Source organism: Monodelphis domestica, chromosome 5, assembly GCF_027887165.1.
Source record: "Monodelphis domestica isolate mMonDom1 chromosome 5, mMonDom1.pri, whole genome shotgun sequence".
In the NCBI taxonomy this organism is placed as follows: Eukaryota; Metazoa; Chordata; class Mammalia; order Didelphimorphia; family Didelphidae; genus Monodelphis; species Monodelphis domestica.
The window spans coordinates 14,235,714-14,255,304 of NC_077231.1; positions in this window are offsets into that span (position 1 = coordinate 14,235,714).

The following is a 19,591-nucleotide window of genomic DNA, read 5'->3' on the forward strand; positions in this document are numbered from 1 at the left end:
TCTGCTGAGCCTCTCTTCCTTCCCTCCGTGGCCACAAAAAGCTCAGCTGAAAACAAGCCATAACCCTTCATGAGGAAGCTCTTCAGTGGGTTGATTTCCAAAGGTGCTGCCTGAGGATAGAAGGAAGGACTTCCCCAAAAGGTCCCCAGGGAGGTACCTGAACTAAAGAAAGAGTCCATGCTGTATCCACACCTGCTCTTACCCAGCTCTCTTTGTGGTCCCAGGATGGCTCCGATCTGAATAGAGCTCAACAGGTGGAACTGCATAAGGAGGATACCAGCAGAGACCAGCTTGACAATAGGAAAGAACTTCCTTGGGGAGCAAAATTGGAACTGCCACCTATGGTCATAGAGCCAGACAGGTAGTGGAGAGATTTCTATCATTTCCATTGCCTGAGAGGGATGTCCAATAATAATTCCTTTCTTGGCTTCTATTTTTAAAATTAAAGGGATTTCTCAACCCCAGGACGAATATTTTTTTCTTTTAGATGTTAATTATATTGTTTTAAAATGTTAATTCTATTCATCGATGCCAGTCAAGTTATTTCTTTTTTTAAAACCCTTATATATATACTGTATATTATATATATATGTATATGTATATGTATATATATGTATATGTATATATATGTATATATATATACTGTGTATTGGCTCCAAGGCAGAAGAGTGGTAAGGACTAGGCAATGGGGGTCAAGTGACTTGCCCAGGTTCTCACAGCTGGGAAGTGGCTGAAGCCGGATTCGAACCTAGGACCTCCCACCTCTAGGCTTGGCTCTCAATCCACTGAGCTACCCAGCCGCTCAATCCACTGAGCTACCCAGCCGCCCACCCACCCCCTTAGGATTCTTTACAATATCTAATGATAAATGGTTCTCACGATCAATTTAAGTGTTCATTGAGGAACTTTGTATGGAAATTGAAGTTATGGATCACGAACAAAAGCAAATAATCTCAAACTACAACTCTGCTGTGACTCAGTAATAGTCGCCTTTAGATATTCCATTTTCATAGAGCCATCATGGAAGTGATGAATGAGACACAGTGACTCCAAAAGCAAATGTTGACAGCAGTAATAGAAAGTACAGATTTTGGTTGGCTTGTAGTACTTGCCCAGAGTTAGAAAATGAAGAAAAGTCTGGGGTCAGATTCGAACCTACGACCTCTGGTCTTGAGGCCCAGCTCTCTGTCCACTGAGCCACGCAGCTGCGCTCCAACTTCCTTTTCCTGAACTACTCAAGGGTTTTCAACTTTCCCAGGGTTGGTTGGTTTCGTTGTTTTGTAGCTAGGAGCCTGACTACATGGCTTCAAGGCTAAATGGCCACAGGTGCCCAGGCTATTTGGCTTTCTGGAGGCTTCATTCATTAGGACACTCAAAAAGCCTGCTGATCTGAACCATGGACTTCAGGAGAAGCCTGAGCTTCACGAAGCTTCCTTTGACAAAGGGCACTCCATCAACAAGTGCCTTCTTCTTCTGGGACAAGCACAATGGAGAAGCTGGGGAAATGGCTAATCGGTGCAAGTCCCAGCTGATTCAACCCTTTCTGCTGAGCCTCTCTTCCTTCCCTCCGTGGCCACAAAAAGCTCAGCTGAAAACAAGCCATAACCCTTCATGAGGAAGCTCTTCAGTGGGTTGATTTCCAAAGGTGCTGCCTGAGGATAGAAGGAAGGACTTCCCCAAAAGGTCCCCAGGGAGGTACCTGAACTAAAGAAAGAGTCCATGCTGTATCCACACCTGCTCTTACCCAGCTCTCTTTGTGGTCCCAGGATGGCTCCGATCTGAATAGAGCTCAACAGGTGGAACTGCATAAGGAGGATACCAGCAGAGACCAGCTTGACAATAGGAAAGAACTTCCTTGGGGAGCAAAATTGGAACTGCCACCTATGGTCATAGAGCCAGACAGGTAGTGGAGAGATTTCTATCATTTCCATTGCCTGAGAGGGATGTCCAATAATAATTCCTTTCTTGGCTTCTATTTTTAATATTAAAGGGATTTCTCAACCCCAGGACGAATATTTTTTTCTTTTAGATGTTAATTATATTGTTTTAAATGTTAATTCTATTCATCGATGCCAGTCAAGTTATTTCTTTTTTTAAAACCCTTATATATATACTGTATATTATATATATGTATATGTATATGTATATATATGTATATGTATATATATGTATATATATATACTGTGTATTGGCTCCAAGGCAGAAGAGTGGTAAGGGCTAGGCAATGGGGGTCAAGTGACTTGCCCAGGTTCACACAGCTGGGAAGTGGCTGAAGCCGGATTCGAACCTAGGACCTCCCACCTCTAGGCTTGGCTCTCAATCCACCGAGCTACCCAGCCGCTCAATCCACTGAGCTACCCAGACGCCCACCCACCCCCTTAGGATTCTTTACAATATCTAATGATAAATGGTTCTCACGATCAATTTAAGTGTTCATTGAGGAACTTTGTATGGAAATTGAAGTTATGGATCACGAACAAAAGCAAATAATCTCAAACTACAACTCTGCTGTGACTCAGTAATAGTCGCCTTTAGATATTCCATTTTCATAGAGCCATCATGGAAGTGATGAATGAGACACAGTGACTCCAAAAGCAAATGTTGACAGCAGTAATAGAAAGTACAGATTTTGGTTGGCTTGTAGTACTTGCCCAGAGTTAGAAAATGAAGAAAAGTCTGGGGTCAGATTCGAACCTACGACCTCTGGTCTTGAGGCCCAGCTCTCTGTCCACTGAGCCACTCAGCTGCGCTCCAACTTCCTTTTCCTGAACTACTCAAGGGTTTTCAACTTTCCCAGGGTTGGTTGGTTTCGTTGTTTGGTAGCTAGGAGCCTGACTACATGGCTTCAAGACTAAATGGCCACAGGTGCCCAGGCTATTTGGCTTGCTGGAGGCTTCATTCATTAGGACACTCAAAAAGCCTGCTGATCTGAACCATGGACTTCAGGAGAAGCCTGAGCTTCACGAAGCTTCCTTTGACAAAGGGCACTCCATCAACAAGTGCCTTCTTCTTCTGGGACAAGCACAATGGAGAAGCTGGGGAAATGGCTAATCGGTGCAAGTCCCAGCTGATTCAACCCTTTCTGCTGAGCCTCTCTTCCTTCCCTCCGTGGCCACAAAAAGCTCAACTGAAAACAAGCCATAACCCTTCATGAGGAAGCTCTTCAGTGGGTTGATTTCCAAAGGTGCTGCCTGAGGATAGAAGGAAGGACTTCCCCAAAAGGTCCCCAGGGAGGTACCTGAACTAAAGAAAGAGTCCATGCTGTATCCACACCTGCTCTTACCCAGCTCTCTTTGTGGTCCCAGGATGGCTCTGATCTGAATAGAGCTCAACAGGTGGAACTGCATAAGGAGGATACCAGCAGAGACCAGCTTGACAATAGGAAAGAACTTCCTTGGGGAGCAAAATTGGAACTGCCACCTATGGTCATAGAGCCAGACATGTAGTGGAGAGATTTCTATCATTTCCATTGCCTGAGAGGGATGTCCAATAATAATTCCTTTCTTGGCTCCTATTTTTAAAATTAAAGGGATTTCTCAACCCCAGGACGAATATATTTTTTCTTTTAGATGTTAATTATATTGTTTTAAAATGTTAATTCTATTCATCGATGCCAGTCAAGTTATTTCTTTTTTTAAAACCCTTATATATATACTGTATATTATATGTATATGTATATATATGTATATGTATATATATGTATATATATATACTGTGTATTGGCTCCAAGGCAGAAGAGTGGTAAGGGCTAGGCAATGGGGGTCAAGTGACTTGCCCAGGTTCACACAGCTGGGAAGTGGCTGAAGCCGGATTCGAACCTAGGACCTCCCACCTCTAGGCTTGGCTCTCAATCCACTGAGCTACCCAGCCGCTCAATCCACTGAGCAACCCAGCCGCCCACCCACCCCCTTAGGATTCTTTACAATATCTAATGATAAATGGTTCTCACGATCAATTTAAGTGTTCATTGAGGAACTTTGTATGGATATTGAAGTTAGGGATCACGAACAAAAGCAAATAATCTCAAACTACAACTCTGCTGTGACTCAGTAATTGTCGCCTTTAGATATTCCATTTTCAAAGAGCCATCATGGAAGTGATGAATGAGACACAGTGACTCCAAAAGCAAATGTTGACAGCAGTAATAGAAAGTACAGATTTTGGTTGGCTTGTAGTACTTGCCCAGAGTTAGAAAATGAAGAAAAGTCCGGGGTCAGATTCGAACCTACGACCTCTGGTCTTGAGGCCCAGCTCTCTGTCCACTGAGCCACTCAGCTGAGCTGCAACTTCCTTTTACTGAACTACTCAAGGGTTTGCAACTTTCCCAGGGTTGGTTGGTTTCGGTTTTTGGTAGCTAGGAGCCTGACTACATGGCTTCAAGGCTAAATGGCCACAGGTCCCCAGGCTATTTGGCTTGCTGGAGGCTTCATTCATTAGGACACTCAAAAAGCCTGCTGATCTGAACCATGGACTTCAGGAGAAGCCTGAGCTTCACGAAGCTTCCTTTGACAAACGGCACTCCATCAACAAGTGCCTTCTTCTTCTGGGACAAGCACAATGGAGAAGCTGGGGAAATGGCTAATCGGTGCACGTCCCAGCTGATTCAACCCTTTCTGCTGAGCCTCTCTTCCTTCCCTCCGTGGCCACAAAAAGCTCAGCTGAAAACAAGCCATAACCCTTCATGAGGAAGCTCTTCAGTGGGTTGATTTCCAAAGGTGCTGCCTGAGGATAGAAGGAAGGACTTCCCCAAAAGGTCCCCAGGGAGGTACCTGAACTAAAGAAAGAGTCCATGCTGTATCCACACCTGCTCTTACCCAGCTCTCTTTGTGGTCCCAGGATGGCTCTGATCTGAATAGAGCTCAACAGGTGGAACTGCATAAGGAGGATACCAGCAGAGACCAGCTTGACAATAGGAAAGAACTTCCTTGGGGAGCAAAATTGGAACTGCCACCTATGGTCATAGAGCCAGACAGGTAGTGGAGAGATTTCTATCATTTCCATTGCCTGAGAGGGATGTCCAATAATAATTCCTTTCTTGGCTTCTATTTTTAAAATTAAAGGGATTTCTCAACCCCAGGACGAATATTTTTTTCTTTTAGATGTTAATTATATTGTTTTAAAATGTTAATTCTATTCATCGATGCCAGTCAAGTTATTTCTTTTTTTAAAACCCTTATATATATACTGTATATTATATATATATGTATATGTATATGTATATATATGTATATGTATATATATGTATATATATATACTGTGTATTGGCTCCAAGGCAGAAGAGTGGTAAGGACTAGGCAATGGGGGTCAAGTGACTTGCCCAGGTTCTCACAGCTGGGAAGTGGCTGAAGCCGGATTCGAACCTAGGACCTCCCACCTCTAGGCTTGGCTCTCAATCCACTGAGCTACCCAGCCGCTCAATCCACTGAGCTACCCAGCCGCCCACCCACCCCCTTAGGATTCTTTACAATATCTAATGATAAATGGTTCTCACGATCAATTTAAGTGTTCATTGAGGAACTTTGTATGGAAATTGAAGTTATGGATCACGAACAAAAGCAAATAATCTCAAACTACAACTCTGCTGTGACTCAGTAATAGTCGCCTTTAGATATTCCATTTTCATAGAGCCATCATGGAAGTGATGAATGAGACACAGTGACTCCAAAAGCAAATGTTGACAGCAGTAATAGAAAGTACAGATTTTGGTTGGCTTGTAGTACTTGCCCAGAGTTAGAAAATGAAGAAAAGTCCGGTGTCAGATTCGAACCTACGACCTCTGGTCTTGAGGCCCAGCTCTCTGTCCACTGAGCCACGCAGCTGCGCTCCAACTTCCTTTTCCTGAACTACTCAAGGGTTTTCAACTTTCCCAGGGTTGGTTGGTTTCGTTGTTTGGTAGCTAGGAGCCTGACTACATGGCTTCAAGACTAAATGGCCACAGGTGCCCAGGCTATTTGGCTTGCTGGAGGCTTCATTCATTAGGACACTCAAAAAGCCTGCTGATCTGAACCATGGACTTCAGGAGAAGCCTGAGCTTCACGAAGCTTCCTTTGACAAAGGGCACTCCATCAACAAGTGCCTTCTTCTTCTGGGACAAGCACAATGGAGAAGCTGGGGAAATGGCTAATCGGTGCAAGTCCCAGCTGATTCAACCCTTTCTGCTGAGCCTCTCTTCCTTCCCTCCGTGGCCACAAAAAGCTCAACTGAAAACAAGCCATAACCCTTCATGAGGAAGCTCTTCAGTGGGTTGATTTCCAAAGGTGCTGCCTGAGGATAGAAGGAAGGACTTCCCCAAAAGGTCCCCAGGGAGGTACCTGAACTAAAGAAAGAGTCCATGCTGTATCCACACCTGCTCTTACCCAGCTCTCTTTGTGGTCCCAGGATGGCTCTGATCTGAATAGAGCTCAACAGGTGGAACTGCATAAGGAGGATACCAGCAGAGACCAGCTTGACAATAGGAAAGAACTTCCTTGGGGAGCAAAATTGGAACTGCCACCTATGGTCATAGAGCCAGACATGTAGTGGAGAGATTTCTATCATTTCCATTGCCTGAGAGGGATGTCCAATAATAATTCCTTTCTTGGCTCCTATTTTTAAAATTAAAGGGATTTCTCAACCCCAGGACGAATATATTTTTTCTTTTAGATGTTAATTATATTGTTTTAAAATGTTAATTCTATTCATCGATGCCAGTCAAGTTATTTCTTTTTTTAAAACCCTTATATATATACTGTATATTATATGTATATGTATATGTATATGTATATATATGTATATGTATATATATGTATATATATATACTGTGTATTGGCTCCAAGGCAGAAGAGTGGTAAGGGCTAGGCAATGGGGGTCAAGTGACTTGCCCAGGTTCACACAGCTGGGAAGTGGCTGAAGCCGGATTCGAACCTAGGACCTCCCACCTCTAGGCTTGGCTCTCAATCCACTGAGCTACCCAGCCGCTCAATCCACTGAGCAACCCAGCCGCCCACCCACCCCCTTAGGATTCTTTACAATATCTAATGATAAATGGTTCTCACGATCAATTTAAGTGTTCATTGAGGAACTTTGTATGGATATTGAAGTTAGGGATCACGAACAAAAGCAAATAATCTCAAACTACAACTCTGCTGTGACTCAGTAATTGTCGCCTTTAGATATTCCATTTTCAAAGAGCCATCATGGAAGTGATGAATGAGACACAGTGACTCCAAAAGCAAATGTTGACAGCAGTAATAGAAAGTACAGATTTTGGTTGGCTTGTAGTACTTGCCCAGAGTTAGAAAATGAAGAAAAGTCCGGGGTCAGATTCGAACCTACGACCTCTGGTCTTGAGGCCCAGCTCTCTGTCCACTGAGCCACTCAGCTGAGCTGCAACTTCCTTTTACTGAACTACTCAAGGGTTTGCAACTTTCCCAGGGTTGGTTGGTTTCGGTTTTTGGTAGCTAGGAGCCTGACTACATGGCTTCAAGGCTAAATGGCCACAGGTCCCCAGGCTATTTGGCTTGCTGGAGGCTTCATTCATTAGGACACTCAAAAAGCCTGCTGATCTGAACCATGGACTTCAGGAGAAGCCTGAGCTTCACGAAGCTTCCTTTGACAAACGGCACTCCATCAACAAGTGCCTTCTTCTTCTGGGACAAGCACAATGGAGAAGCTGGGGAAATGGCTAATCGGTGCACGTCCCAGCTGATTCAACCCTTTCTGCTGAGCCTCTCTTCCTTCCCTCCGTGGCCACAAAAAGCTCAGCTGAAAACAAGCCATAACCCTTCATGAGGAAGCTCTTCAGTGGGTTGATTTCCAAAGGTGCTGCCTGAGGATAGAAGGAAGGACTTCCCCAAAAGGTCCCCAGGGAGGTACCTGAACTAAAGAAAGAGTCCATGCTGTATCCACACCTGCTCTTACCCAGCTCTCTTTGTGGTCCCAGGATGGCTCTGATCTGAATAGAGCTCAACAGGTGGAACTGCATAAGGAGGATACCAGCAGAGACCAGCTTGACAATAGGAAAGAACTTCCTTGGGGAGCAAAATTGGAACTGCCACCTATGGTCATACAGCCAGACAGGTAGTGGAGAGATTTCTATCATTTCCATTGCCTGAGAGGGATGTCCAATAATAATTCCTTTCTTGGCTTCTATTTTTAAAATTAAAGGGATTTCTCAACCCCAGGACGAATATTTTTTTCTTTTAGATGTTAATTATATTGTTTTAAAATGTTAATTCTATTCATCGATGCCAGTCAAGTTATTTCTTTTTTTAAAACCCTTATATATATACTGTATATTATATATATATGTATATGTATATGTATATATATGTATATGTATATATATGTATATATATATACTGTGTATTGGCTCCAAGGCAGAAGAGTGGTAAGGACTAGGCAATGGGGGTCAAGTGACTTGCCCAGGTTCTCACAGCTGGGAAGTGGCTGAAGCCGGATTCGAACCTAGGACCTCCCACCTCTAGGCTTGGCTCTCAATCCACTGAGCTACCCAGCCGCTCAATCCACTGAGCTACCCAGCCGCCCACCCACCCCCTTAGGATTCTTTACAATATCTAATGATAAATGGTTCTCACGATCAATTTAAGTGTTCATTGAGGAACTTTGTATGGAAATTGAAGTTATGGATCACGAACAAAAGCAAATAATCTCAAACTACAACTCTGCTGTGACTCAGTAATAGTCGCCTTTAGATATTCCATTTTCAAAGAGCCATCATGGAAGTGATGAATGAGACACAGTGACTCCAAAAGCAAATGTTGACAGCAGTAATAGAAAGTACAGATTTTGGTTGGCTTGTAGTACTTGCCCAGAGTTAGAAAATGAAGAAAAGTCCGGGGTCAGATTCGAACCTACGACCTCTGGTCTTGAGGCCCAGCTCTCTGTCCACTGAGCCACTCAGCTGCGCTCCAACTTCCTTTTCCTGAACTACTCAAGGGTTTTCAACTTTCCCAGGGTTGGTTGGTTTCGTTGTTTGGTAGCTAGGAGCCTGACTACATGGCTTCAAGGCTAAATGGCCACAGGTGCCCAGGCTATTTGGCTTGCTGGAGGCTTCATTCATTAGGACACTCAAAAAGCCTGCTGATCTGAACCATGGACTTCAGGAGAAGCCTGAGCTTCACAAAGCTTCCTTTGACAAAGGGCACTCCATCAACAAGTGCCTTCTTCTTCTGGGACAAGCACAATGGAGAAGCTGGGGAAATGGCTAATCGGTGCAAGTCCCAGCTGATTCAACCCTTTCTGCTGAGCCTCTCTTCCTTCCCTCCGTGGCCACAAAAAGCTCAGCTGAAAACAAGCCATAACCCTTCATGAGGAAGCTCTTCAGTGGGTTGATTTCCAAAGGTGCTGCCTGAGGATAGAAGGAAGGACTTCCCCAAAAGGTCCCCAGGGAGGTACCTGAACTAAAGAAAGAGTCCATGCTGTATCCACACCTGCTCTTACCCAGCTCTCTTTGTGGTCCCAGGATGGCTCCGATCTGAATAGAGCTCAACAGGTGGAACTGCATAAGGAGGATACCAGCAGAGACCAGCTTGACAATAGGAAAGAACTTCCTTGGGGAGCAAAATTGGAACTGCCACCTATGGTCATAGAGCCAGACAGGTAGTGGAGAGATTTCTATCATTTCCATTGCCTGAGAGGGATGTCCAATAATAATTCCTTTCTTGGCTTCTATTTTTAAAATTAAAGGGATTTCTCAACCCCAGGACGAATATTTTTTTCTTTTAGATGTTAATTATATTGTTTTAAAATGTTAATTCTATTCATCGATGCCAGTCAAGTTATTTCTTTTTTTAAAACCGTTATATATATACTGTATATTATATATATATGTATATGTATATGTATATATATGTATATGTATATATATGTATATATATATACTGTGTATTGGCTCCAAGGCAGAAGAGTGGTAAGGGCTAGGCAATGGGGGTCAAGTGACTTGCCCAGGTTCACAAGGCTGGGAAGTGGCTGAAGCCGGATTCGAACCTAGGACCTCCCACCTCTAGGCTTGGCTCTCAATCCACTGAGCTTCCCAGCCGCTCAATCCACTGAGCTACCCAGCCGCCCACCCACCCCCTTAGGATTCTTTACAATATCTAATGATAAATAGTTCTCACGATCAATTAAGTGTTCATTGAGGAACTTTGTATGGATATTGAAGTTATGGATCACGAACAAAAGCAAATAATCTCAAACTACAACTCTGCTGTGACTCAGTAATAGTCGCCTTTAGATATTCCATTTTCAAACAGCCATCATGGAAGTGATGAATGAGACACAGTGACTCCAAAAGCAAATGTTGACAGCAGTAATAGAAAGTACAGATTTTGGTTGGCTTGTAGTACTTGCCCAGAGTTAGAAAATGAAGAAAAGTCCGGGGTCAGATTCGAACCTACGACCTCTGGTCTTGAGGCCCAGCTCTCTGTCCACTGAGCCACTCAGCTGCGCTCCAACTTCCTTTTCCTGAACTACTCAAGGGTTTTCAACTTTCCCAGGGTTGGTTGGTTTCGTTGTTTGGTAGCTAGGAGCCTGACTACATGGCTTCAAGGCTAAATGGCCACAGGTGCCCAGGCTATTTGGCTTGCTGGAGGCTTCATTCATTAGGACACTCAAAAAGCCTGCTGATCTGAACCATGGACTTCAGGAGAAGCCTGAGCTTCCGAAAGCTTCCTTTGACAAAGGGCACTCCATCAACAAGTGCCTTCTTCTTCTGGGACAAGCACAATGGAGAAGCTGGGGAAATGGCTAATCGGTGCAAGTCCCAGCTGATTCAACCCTTTCTGCTGAGCCTGTCTTCCTTCCCTCCGTGGCCACAAAAAGCTCAGCTGAAAACAAGCCATAACCCATCATGAGGAAGCTCTTCAGTGGGTTGATTTCCAAAGGTGCTGCCTGAGGATAGAAGGAAGGACTTCCCCAAAAGGTCCCCAGGGAGGTACCTGAACTAAAGAAAGAGTCCATGCTGTATCCACACCTGCTCTTACCCAGCTCTCTTTGTGTTCCCAGGATGGCTCCGATCTGAATAGAGCTCAACAGGTGGAACTGCATAAGGAGGATACCAGCAGAGACCAGCTTGACAATAGGAAAGAACTTCCTTGGGTTGCAAAATTGGAACTGCCACCTATGGTCATAGAGCCAGACAGGTAGTGGAGAGATTTCTATCATTTCCATTGCCTCAGAGGGATGTCCAATAATAATTCCTTTCTTGGCTTCTATTTTTAATATTAAAGGGATTTCTCAACCCCAGGACGAATATTTTTTTCTTTTAGATGTTAATTATATTGTTTTAAAATGTTAATTCTATTCATCGATGCCAGTCAAGTTATTTCTTTTTTTTAAACCCTTATATATATACTGTATATTATATATATGTATATGTATATATATGTATATGTATATATATGTATATAAATATGCTGTGTATTGGCTCCAAGGCAGAAGAGTGGTAAGGGCTAGGCAATGGGGGTCAAGTGACTTGCCCAGGTTCACACAGCTGGGAAATGGCTGAAGCCGGATTCGAACCTAGGACCTCCCACCTCTAGGCTTGGCTCTCAATCCACTGAGCTACCCAGCCGCTCAATCCACTGAGCTACCCAGACTCCCACCCACCCCCTTAGGATTCTTTACAATATCTAATGATAAATGGTTCTCACGATCAATTTAAGTGTTCATTGAGGAACTTTGTATGGAAATTGAAGTTATGGATCACGAACAAAAGCAAATAATCTCAAACTACAACTCTGCTGTGACTCAGTAATAGTCGCCTTTAGATATTCCATTTTCAAAGAGCCATCATGGAAGTGATGAATGAGACACAGTGACTCCAAAAGCAAATGTTGACAGCAGTAATAGAAAGTACAGATTTTGGTTGGCTTGTAGTACTTGCCCAGAGTTAGAAAATGAAGAAAAGTCCGGGGTCAGATTCGAACCTACGACCTCTGGTCTTGAGGCCCAGCTCTCTGTCCACTGAGCCACTCAGCTGCGCTCCAACTTCCTTTTCCTGAACTACTCAAGGGTTTTCAACTTTCCCAGGGTTGGTTGGTTTCGTTGTTTGGTAGCTAGGAGCCTGACTACATGGCTTCAAGGCTAAATGGCCACAGGTGCCCAGGCTATTTGGCTTGCTGGAGGCTTCATTCATTAGGACACTCAAAAAGCCTGCTGATCTGAACCATGGACTTCAGGAGAAGCCTGAGCTTCACGAAGCTTCCTTTGACAAAGGGCACTCCATCAACAAGTGCCTTCTTCTTCTGGGACAAGCACAATGGAGAAGCTGGGGAAATGGCTAATCGGTGCAAGTCCCAGCTGATTCAACCCTTTCTGCTGAGCCTCTCTTCCTTCCCTCCGTGGCCACAAAAAGCTCAGCTGAAAACAAGCCATAACCCTTCATGAGGAAGCTCTTCAGTGGGTTGATTTCCAAAGGTGCTGCCTGAGGATAGAAGGAAGGACTTCCCCAAAAGGTCCCCAGGGAGGTACCTGAACTAAAGAAAGAGTCCATGCTGTATCCACACCTGCTCTTACCCAGCTCTCTTTGTGGTCCCAGGATGGCTCCGATCTGAATAGAGCTCAACAGGTGGAACTGCATAAGGAGGATACCAGCAGAGACCAGCTTGACAATAGGAAAGAACTTCCTTGGGGAGCAAAATTGGAACTGCCACCTATGGTCATAGAGCCAGACAGGTAGTGGAGAGATTTCTATCATTTCCATTGCCTGAGAGGGATTTCCAATAATAATTCCTTTCTTGGCTTCTATTTTTAAAATTAAAGGGATTTCTCAACCCCAGGACGAATATTTTTTTCTTTTAGATGTTAATTATATTGTTTTAAAATGTTAATTCTATTCATCGATGCCAGTCAAGTTATTTCTTTTTTTAAAACCCTTATATATATACTGTATATTATATATATATGTATATGTATATGTATATATATGTATATGTATATATATGTATATATATATACTGTGTATTGGCTCCAAGGCAGAAGAGTGGTAAGGGCTAGGCAATGGGGGTCAAGTGACTTGCCCAGGTTCAAACAGCTGGGAAGTGGCTGAAGCCGGATTCGAACCTAGGACCTCCCACCTCTAGGCTTGGCTCTCAATCCACTGAGCTACCCAGCCGCTCAATCCACTGAGCTACCCAGCCGCCCACCCACCCCCTTAGGATTCTTTACAATATCTAATGATAAATGGTTCTCACGATCAATTTAAGTGTTCATTGAGGAACTTTGTATGGAAATTGAAGTTATGGATCACGAACAAAAGCAAATAATCTCAAACTACAACTCTGCTGTGACTCAGTAATAGTCGCCTTTAGATATTCCATTTTCATAGAGCCATCATGGAAGTGATGAATGAGACACAGTGACTCCAAAAGCAAATGTTGACAGCAGTAATAGAAAGTACAGATTTTGGTTGGCTTGTAGTACTTGCCCAGAGTTAGAAAATGAAGAAAAGTCCGGGGTCAGATTCGAACCTACGACCTCTGGTCTTGAGGCCCAGCTCTCTGTCCACTGAGCCACTCAGCTGCGCTCCAACTTCCTTTTCCTGAACTACTCAAGGGTTTTCAACTTTCCCAGGGTTGGTTGGTTTCGTTGTTTGGTAGCTAGGAGCCTGACTACATGGCTTCAAGGCTAAATGGCCACAGGTGCCCAGGCTATTTGGCTTGCTGGAGGCTTCATTCATTAGGACACTCAAAACGCCTGCTGATCTGAACCATGGACTTCAGGAGAAGCCTGAGCTTCACAAAGCTTCCTTTGACAAAGGGCACTCCATCAACAAGTGCCTTCTTCTTCTGGGACAAGCACAATGGAGAAGCTGGGGAAATAGCTAATCGGTGCAAGTCCCAGCTGATTCAACCCTTTCTGCTGAGCCTCTCTTCCTTCCCTCCGTGGCCACAAAAAGCTCTGCTGAAAACAAGCCATAACCCTTCATGAGGAAGCTCTTCAGTGGGTTGATTTCCAAAGGTGCTGCCTGAGGGTAGAAGGAAGGACTTCCCCAAAAGGTCCCCAGGGAGGTACCTGAACTAAAGAAAGAGTCCATACTGTATCCATACCTGCTATTACCAAGCTCTCTTTGTGGTCCCAGGATGGCTCCGATCTGAATAGAGCTCAACAGGTGGAACTGCATAAGGAGGATACCAGCAGAGACCAGCTTGATAATAGGAAAGAACTTCCTTGGGGAGCAAAATTGGAACTGCCACCTATGGTCATAGAGCCAGACAGGTAGTGGAGAGATTTCTATCATTTCCATTGCCTGAGAGGGATGTCCAATAATAATTCCTTTCTTGGCTTCTATTTTTAATATTAAAGGGATTTCTCAACCCCAGGACGAATATTTTTTTCTTTTAGATGTTAATTATATTGTTTTAAAATGTTAATTCTATTCATCGATGCCAGTCAAGTTATTTCTTTTTTTTAAACCCTTATATATATACTGTATATTATATATATATGTATATGTATATGTATATATATGTATATGTATATGTATATATATGTGTATATATATATACTGTGTATTGGCTCCAAGGCAGAAGAATGGTAAGGGCTAGGCAATGGGGGTCAAGTGACTTGCCCAGGTTCACAAGGCTGGGAAGTGGCTGAAGCCGGATTCGAACCTAGGACCTCCCACCTCTAGGCTTGGCTCTCAATCCACTGAGCTTCCCAGCCGCTCAATCCACTGAGCTACCCAGCCGGCCACCCACCCCCTTAGGATTCTTTACAATATCTAATGATAAATGGTTCTCACAATCAATTAAGTGTTCATTGAGGAACTTTGTATGGATATTGAAGTTATGGATCACGAACAAAAGCAAATAATCTCAAACTACAACTCTGCTGTGACTCAGTAATAGTCGCCTTTAGATATTCCATTTTCAAAGAGCCATCATGGAAGTGATGAATGAGACACAGTGACTCCAAAAGCAAATGTTGACAGCAGTAATAGAAAGTACAGATTTTGGTTGGCTTGTAGTACTTGCCCAGAGTTAGAAAATGAAGAAAAGTCCGGGGTCAGATTCGAACCTACGACCTCTGGTCTTGAGGCCCAGCTCTCTGTCCACTGAGCCACTCAGCTGCGCTCCAACTTCCTTTTCCTGAACTACTCAAGGGTTTTCAACTTTCCCAGGGTTGGTTGGTTTCGTTGTTTGGTAGCTAGGAGCCTGACTACATGGCTTCAAGTCTAAATGGCCACAGGTGCCCAGGCTATTTGGCTTGCTGGAGGCTTCATTCATTAGGACACTCAAAAAGCCTGCTGATCTGAACCATGGACTTCAGGAGAAGCCTGAGCTTCCGAAAGCTTCCTTTGACAAAGGGCACTCCATCAACAAGTGCCTTCTTCTTCTGGGACAAGCACAATGGAGAAGCTGGGGAAATGGCTAATCGGTGCAAGTCCCAGCTGATTCAACCCTTTCTGCTGAGCCTCTCTTCCTTCCCTCCGTGGCCACAAAAAGCTCAGCTGAAAACAAGCCATAACCCTTCATGAGGAAGCTCTTCAGTGGGTTGATTTCCAAAGGTGCTGCCTGAGGATAGAAGGAAGGACTTCCCCAAAAGGTCCCCAGGGAGGTACCTGAACTAAAGAAAGAGTCCATGCTGTATCCACACCTGCTCTTACCCAGCTCTCTTTGTGTTCCCAGGATGGCTCCGATCTGAATAGAGCTCAACAGGTGGAACTGCATAAGGAGGATACCAGCAGAGACCAGCTTGACAATAGGAAAGAACTTCCTTGGGTTGCAAAATTGGAACTGCCACCTATGGTCATAGAGCCAGACAGGTAGTGGAGAGATTTCTATCATTTCCATTGCCTCAGAGGGATGTCCAATAATAATTCCTTTCTTGGCTTCTATTTTTAATATTAAAGGGATTTCTCAACCCCAGGACGAATATTTTTTTCTTTTAGATGTTAATTATATTGTTTTAAAATTTTAATTCTATTCATCGATGCCAGTCAAGTTATTTCTTTTTTTTAAACCCTTATATATATACTGTATATTATATATATGTATATGTATATATATGTATATGTATATATATGTATATAAATATACTGTGTATTGGTTCCAAGGCAGAAGAGTGGTAAGGGCTAGGCAATGGGGGTCAAGTGACTTGCCCAGGTTAACACAGCTGGGAAATGGCTGAAGCCGGATTCGAACCTAGGACCTCCCACCTCTACGCTTGGCTCTCAATCCACTGAGCTACCCAGCCGCTCAATCCACTGAGCTACCCAGACTCCCACCCACCCCCTTAGGATTCTTTACAATATCTAATGATAAATGGTTCTCACGATCAATTTAAGTGTTCATTGAGGAACTTTGTATGGAAATTGAAGTTATGGATCACGAACAAAAGCAAATAATCTCAAACTACAACTCTGCTGTGACTCAGTAATAGTCGCCTTTAGATATTCCATTTTCAAAGAGCCATCATGGAAGTGATGAATGAGACACAGTGACTCCAAAAGCAAATGTTGACAGCAGTAATAGAAAGTACAGATTTTGGTTGGCTTGTAGTACTTGCCCAGAGTTAGAAAATGAAGAAAAGTCCGGGGTCAGATTCGAAGCTAGGACCTCTGGTCTTGAGGCCCAGCTCTCTGTCCACTGAGCCACTCAGCTGCGCTCCAACTTCCTTTTCCTGAACTACTCAAGGGTTTTCAACTTTCCCAGGGTTGGTTGGTTTCGTTGTTTGGTAGCTAGGAGCCTGACTACATGGCTTCAAGGCTAAATGGCCACAGGTGCCCAGGCTATTTGGCTTGCTGGAGGCTTCATTCATTAGGACACTCAAAAAGCCTGCTGATCTGAACCATGGACTTCAGGAGAAGCCTGAGCTTCACGAAGCTTCCTTTGACAAAGGGCACTCCATCAACAAGTGCCTTCTTCTTCTGGGACAAGCACAATGGAGAAGCTGGGGAAATGGCTAATCGGTGCAAGTCCCAGCTGATTCAACCCTTTCTGCTGAGCCTCTCTTCCTTCCCTCCGTGGCCACAAAAAGCTCAGCTGAAAACAAGCCATAACCCTTCATGAGGAAGCTCTTCAGTGGGTTGATTTCCAAAGGTGCTGCCTGAGGATAGAAGGAAGGACTTCCCCAAAAGGTCCCCAGGGAGGTACCTGAACTAAAGAAAGAGTCCATGCTGTATCCACACCTGCTCTTACCCAGCTCTCTTTGTGGTCCCAGGATGGCTCCGATCTGAATAGAGCTCAACAGGTGGAACTGCATAAGGAGGATACCAGCAGAGACCAGCTTGACAATAGGAAAGAACTTCCTTGGGGAGCAAAATTGGAACTGCCACCTATGGTCATAGAGCCAGACAGGTAGTGGAGAGATTTCTATCATTTCCATTGCCTGAGAGGGATGTCCAATAATAATTCCTTTCTTGGCTTCTATTTTTAAAATTAAAGGGATTTCTCAACCCCAGGACGAATATATTTTTCTTTTAGATGTTAATTATATTGTTTTAAAATGTTAATTCTATTCATCGATGCCAGTCAAGTTATTTCTTTTTTTAAAACCCTTATATATATACTGTATATTATATATATATGTATATGTATATGTATATATATGTATATGTATATATATGTATATATATATACTGTGTATTGGCTCCAAGGCAGAAGAGTGGTAAGGGCTAGGCAATGGGGGACAAGTGACTTGCCCAGGTTCAAACAGCTGGGAAGTGGCTGAAGCCGGATTCGAACCTAGGACCTCCCACCTCTAGGCTTGGCTCTCAATCCACTGAGCTACCCAGCCGCTCAATCCACTGAGCTACCCAGCCGCCCACCCACCCCCTTAGGATTCTTTACAATATCTAATGATAAATGGTTCTCACGATCAATTTAAGTGTTCATTGAGGAACTTTGTATGGAAATTGAAGTTATGGATCACGAACAAAAGCAAATAATCTCAAACTACAACTCTGCTGTGACTCAGTAATAGTCGCCTTTAGATATTCCATTTTCAAAGAGCCATCATGGAAGTGATGAATGAGACACAGTGACTCCAAAAGCAAATGTTGACAGCAGTAATAGAAAGTACAGATTTTGGTTGGCTTGTAGTACTTGCCCAGAGTTAGAAAATGAAGAAAAGTCCGGGGTCAGATTCGAACCTACGACCTCTGGTCTTGAGGCCCAGCTCTCTGTCCACTGAGCCACTCAGCTGCGCTGCAACTTCCTTTTACTGAACTACTCAAGGGTTTGCAACTTTCCCAGGGTTGGTTGGTTTCGGTTTTTGGTAGCTAGGAGCCTGACTACATGGCTTCAAGGCTAAATGGCCACAGGTCCCCAGGCTATTTGGCTTGCTGGAGGCTTCATTCATTAGGACACTCAAAACGCCTGCTGATCTGAACCATGGACTTCAGGAGAAGCCTGAGCTTCACAAAGCTTCCTTTGACAAAGGGCACTCCATCAACAAGTGCCTTCTTCTTCTGGGACAAGCACAATGGAGAAGCTGGGGAAATAGCTAATCGGTGCAAGTCCCAGCTGATTCAACCCTTTCTGCTGAGCCTCTCTTCCTTCCCTCCGTGGCCACAAAAAGCTCTGCTGAAAACAAGCCATAACCCTTCATGAGGAAGCTCTTCAGTGGGTTGATTTCCAAAGGTGCTGCCTGAGGGTAGAAGGAAGGACTTCCCCAAAAGGTCCCCAGGGAGGTACCTGAACTAAAGAAAGAGTCCATACTGTATCCATACCTGCTATTACCCAGCTCTCCTTGTGGTCCCAGGATGGCTCCGATCTGAATAGAGCTCAACAGGTGGAACTGCATAAGGAGGATACCAGCAGAGACCAGCTTGATAATAGGAAAGAACTTCCTTGGGGAGCAAAATTGGAACTGCCACCTATGGTCATAGAGCCAGACAGGTAGTGGAGAGATTTCTATCATTTCCATTGCCTGAGAGGGATGTCCAATAATAATTCCTTTCTTGGCTTCTATTTTTAATATTAAAGGGATTTCTCAACCCCAGGACGAATATTTTTTTCTTTTAGATGTTAATTATATTGTTTTAAAATGTTAATTCTATTCATCGATGCCAGTCAAGTTATTTCTTTTTTTTAAACCCTTATATATATACTGTATATTATATATATATGTATATGTATATGTATATATATGTATATGTATATGTATATATATGTGTATATATATACTGTGTATTGGCTCCAAGGCAGAAGAGTGGTAAGGGCTAGGCAATGGGGGTCAAGTGACTTGCCCAGGTTCAAACAGCTGGGAAGTGGCTGAAGCCGGATTCGAACCTAGGACCTCCCACCTCTAGGCTTGGCTCTCAATCCACTGAGCTACCCAGCCGCTCAATCCACTGAGCAACCCAGACGCCCACCCACCCCCTTAGGATTCTTTACAATATCTAATGATAAATGGTTCTCACGATCAATTTAAGTGTTCATTGAGGAACTTTGTATGGATATTGAAGTTATGGATCACGAACAAAAGCAAATAATCTCAAACTACAACTCTGCTGTGACTCAGTAATAGTCGCCTTTAGATATTCCATTTTCAAAGAGCCATCATGGAAGTGATGAATGAGACACAGTGACTCCAAAAGCAAATGTTGACAGCAGTAATAGAAAGTACAGATTTTGGTTGGCTTGTA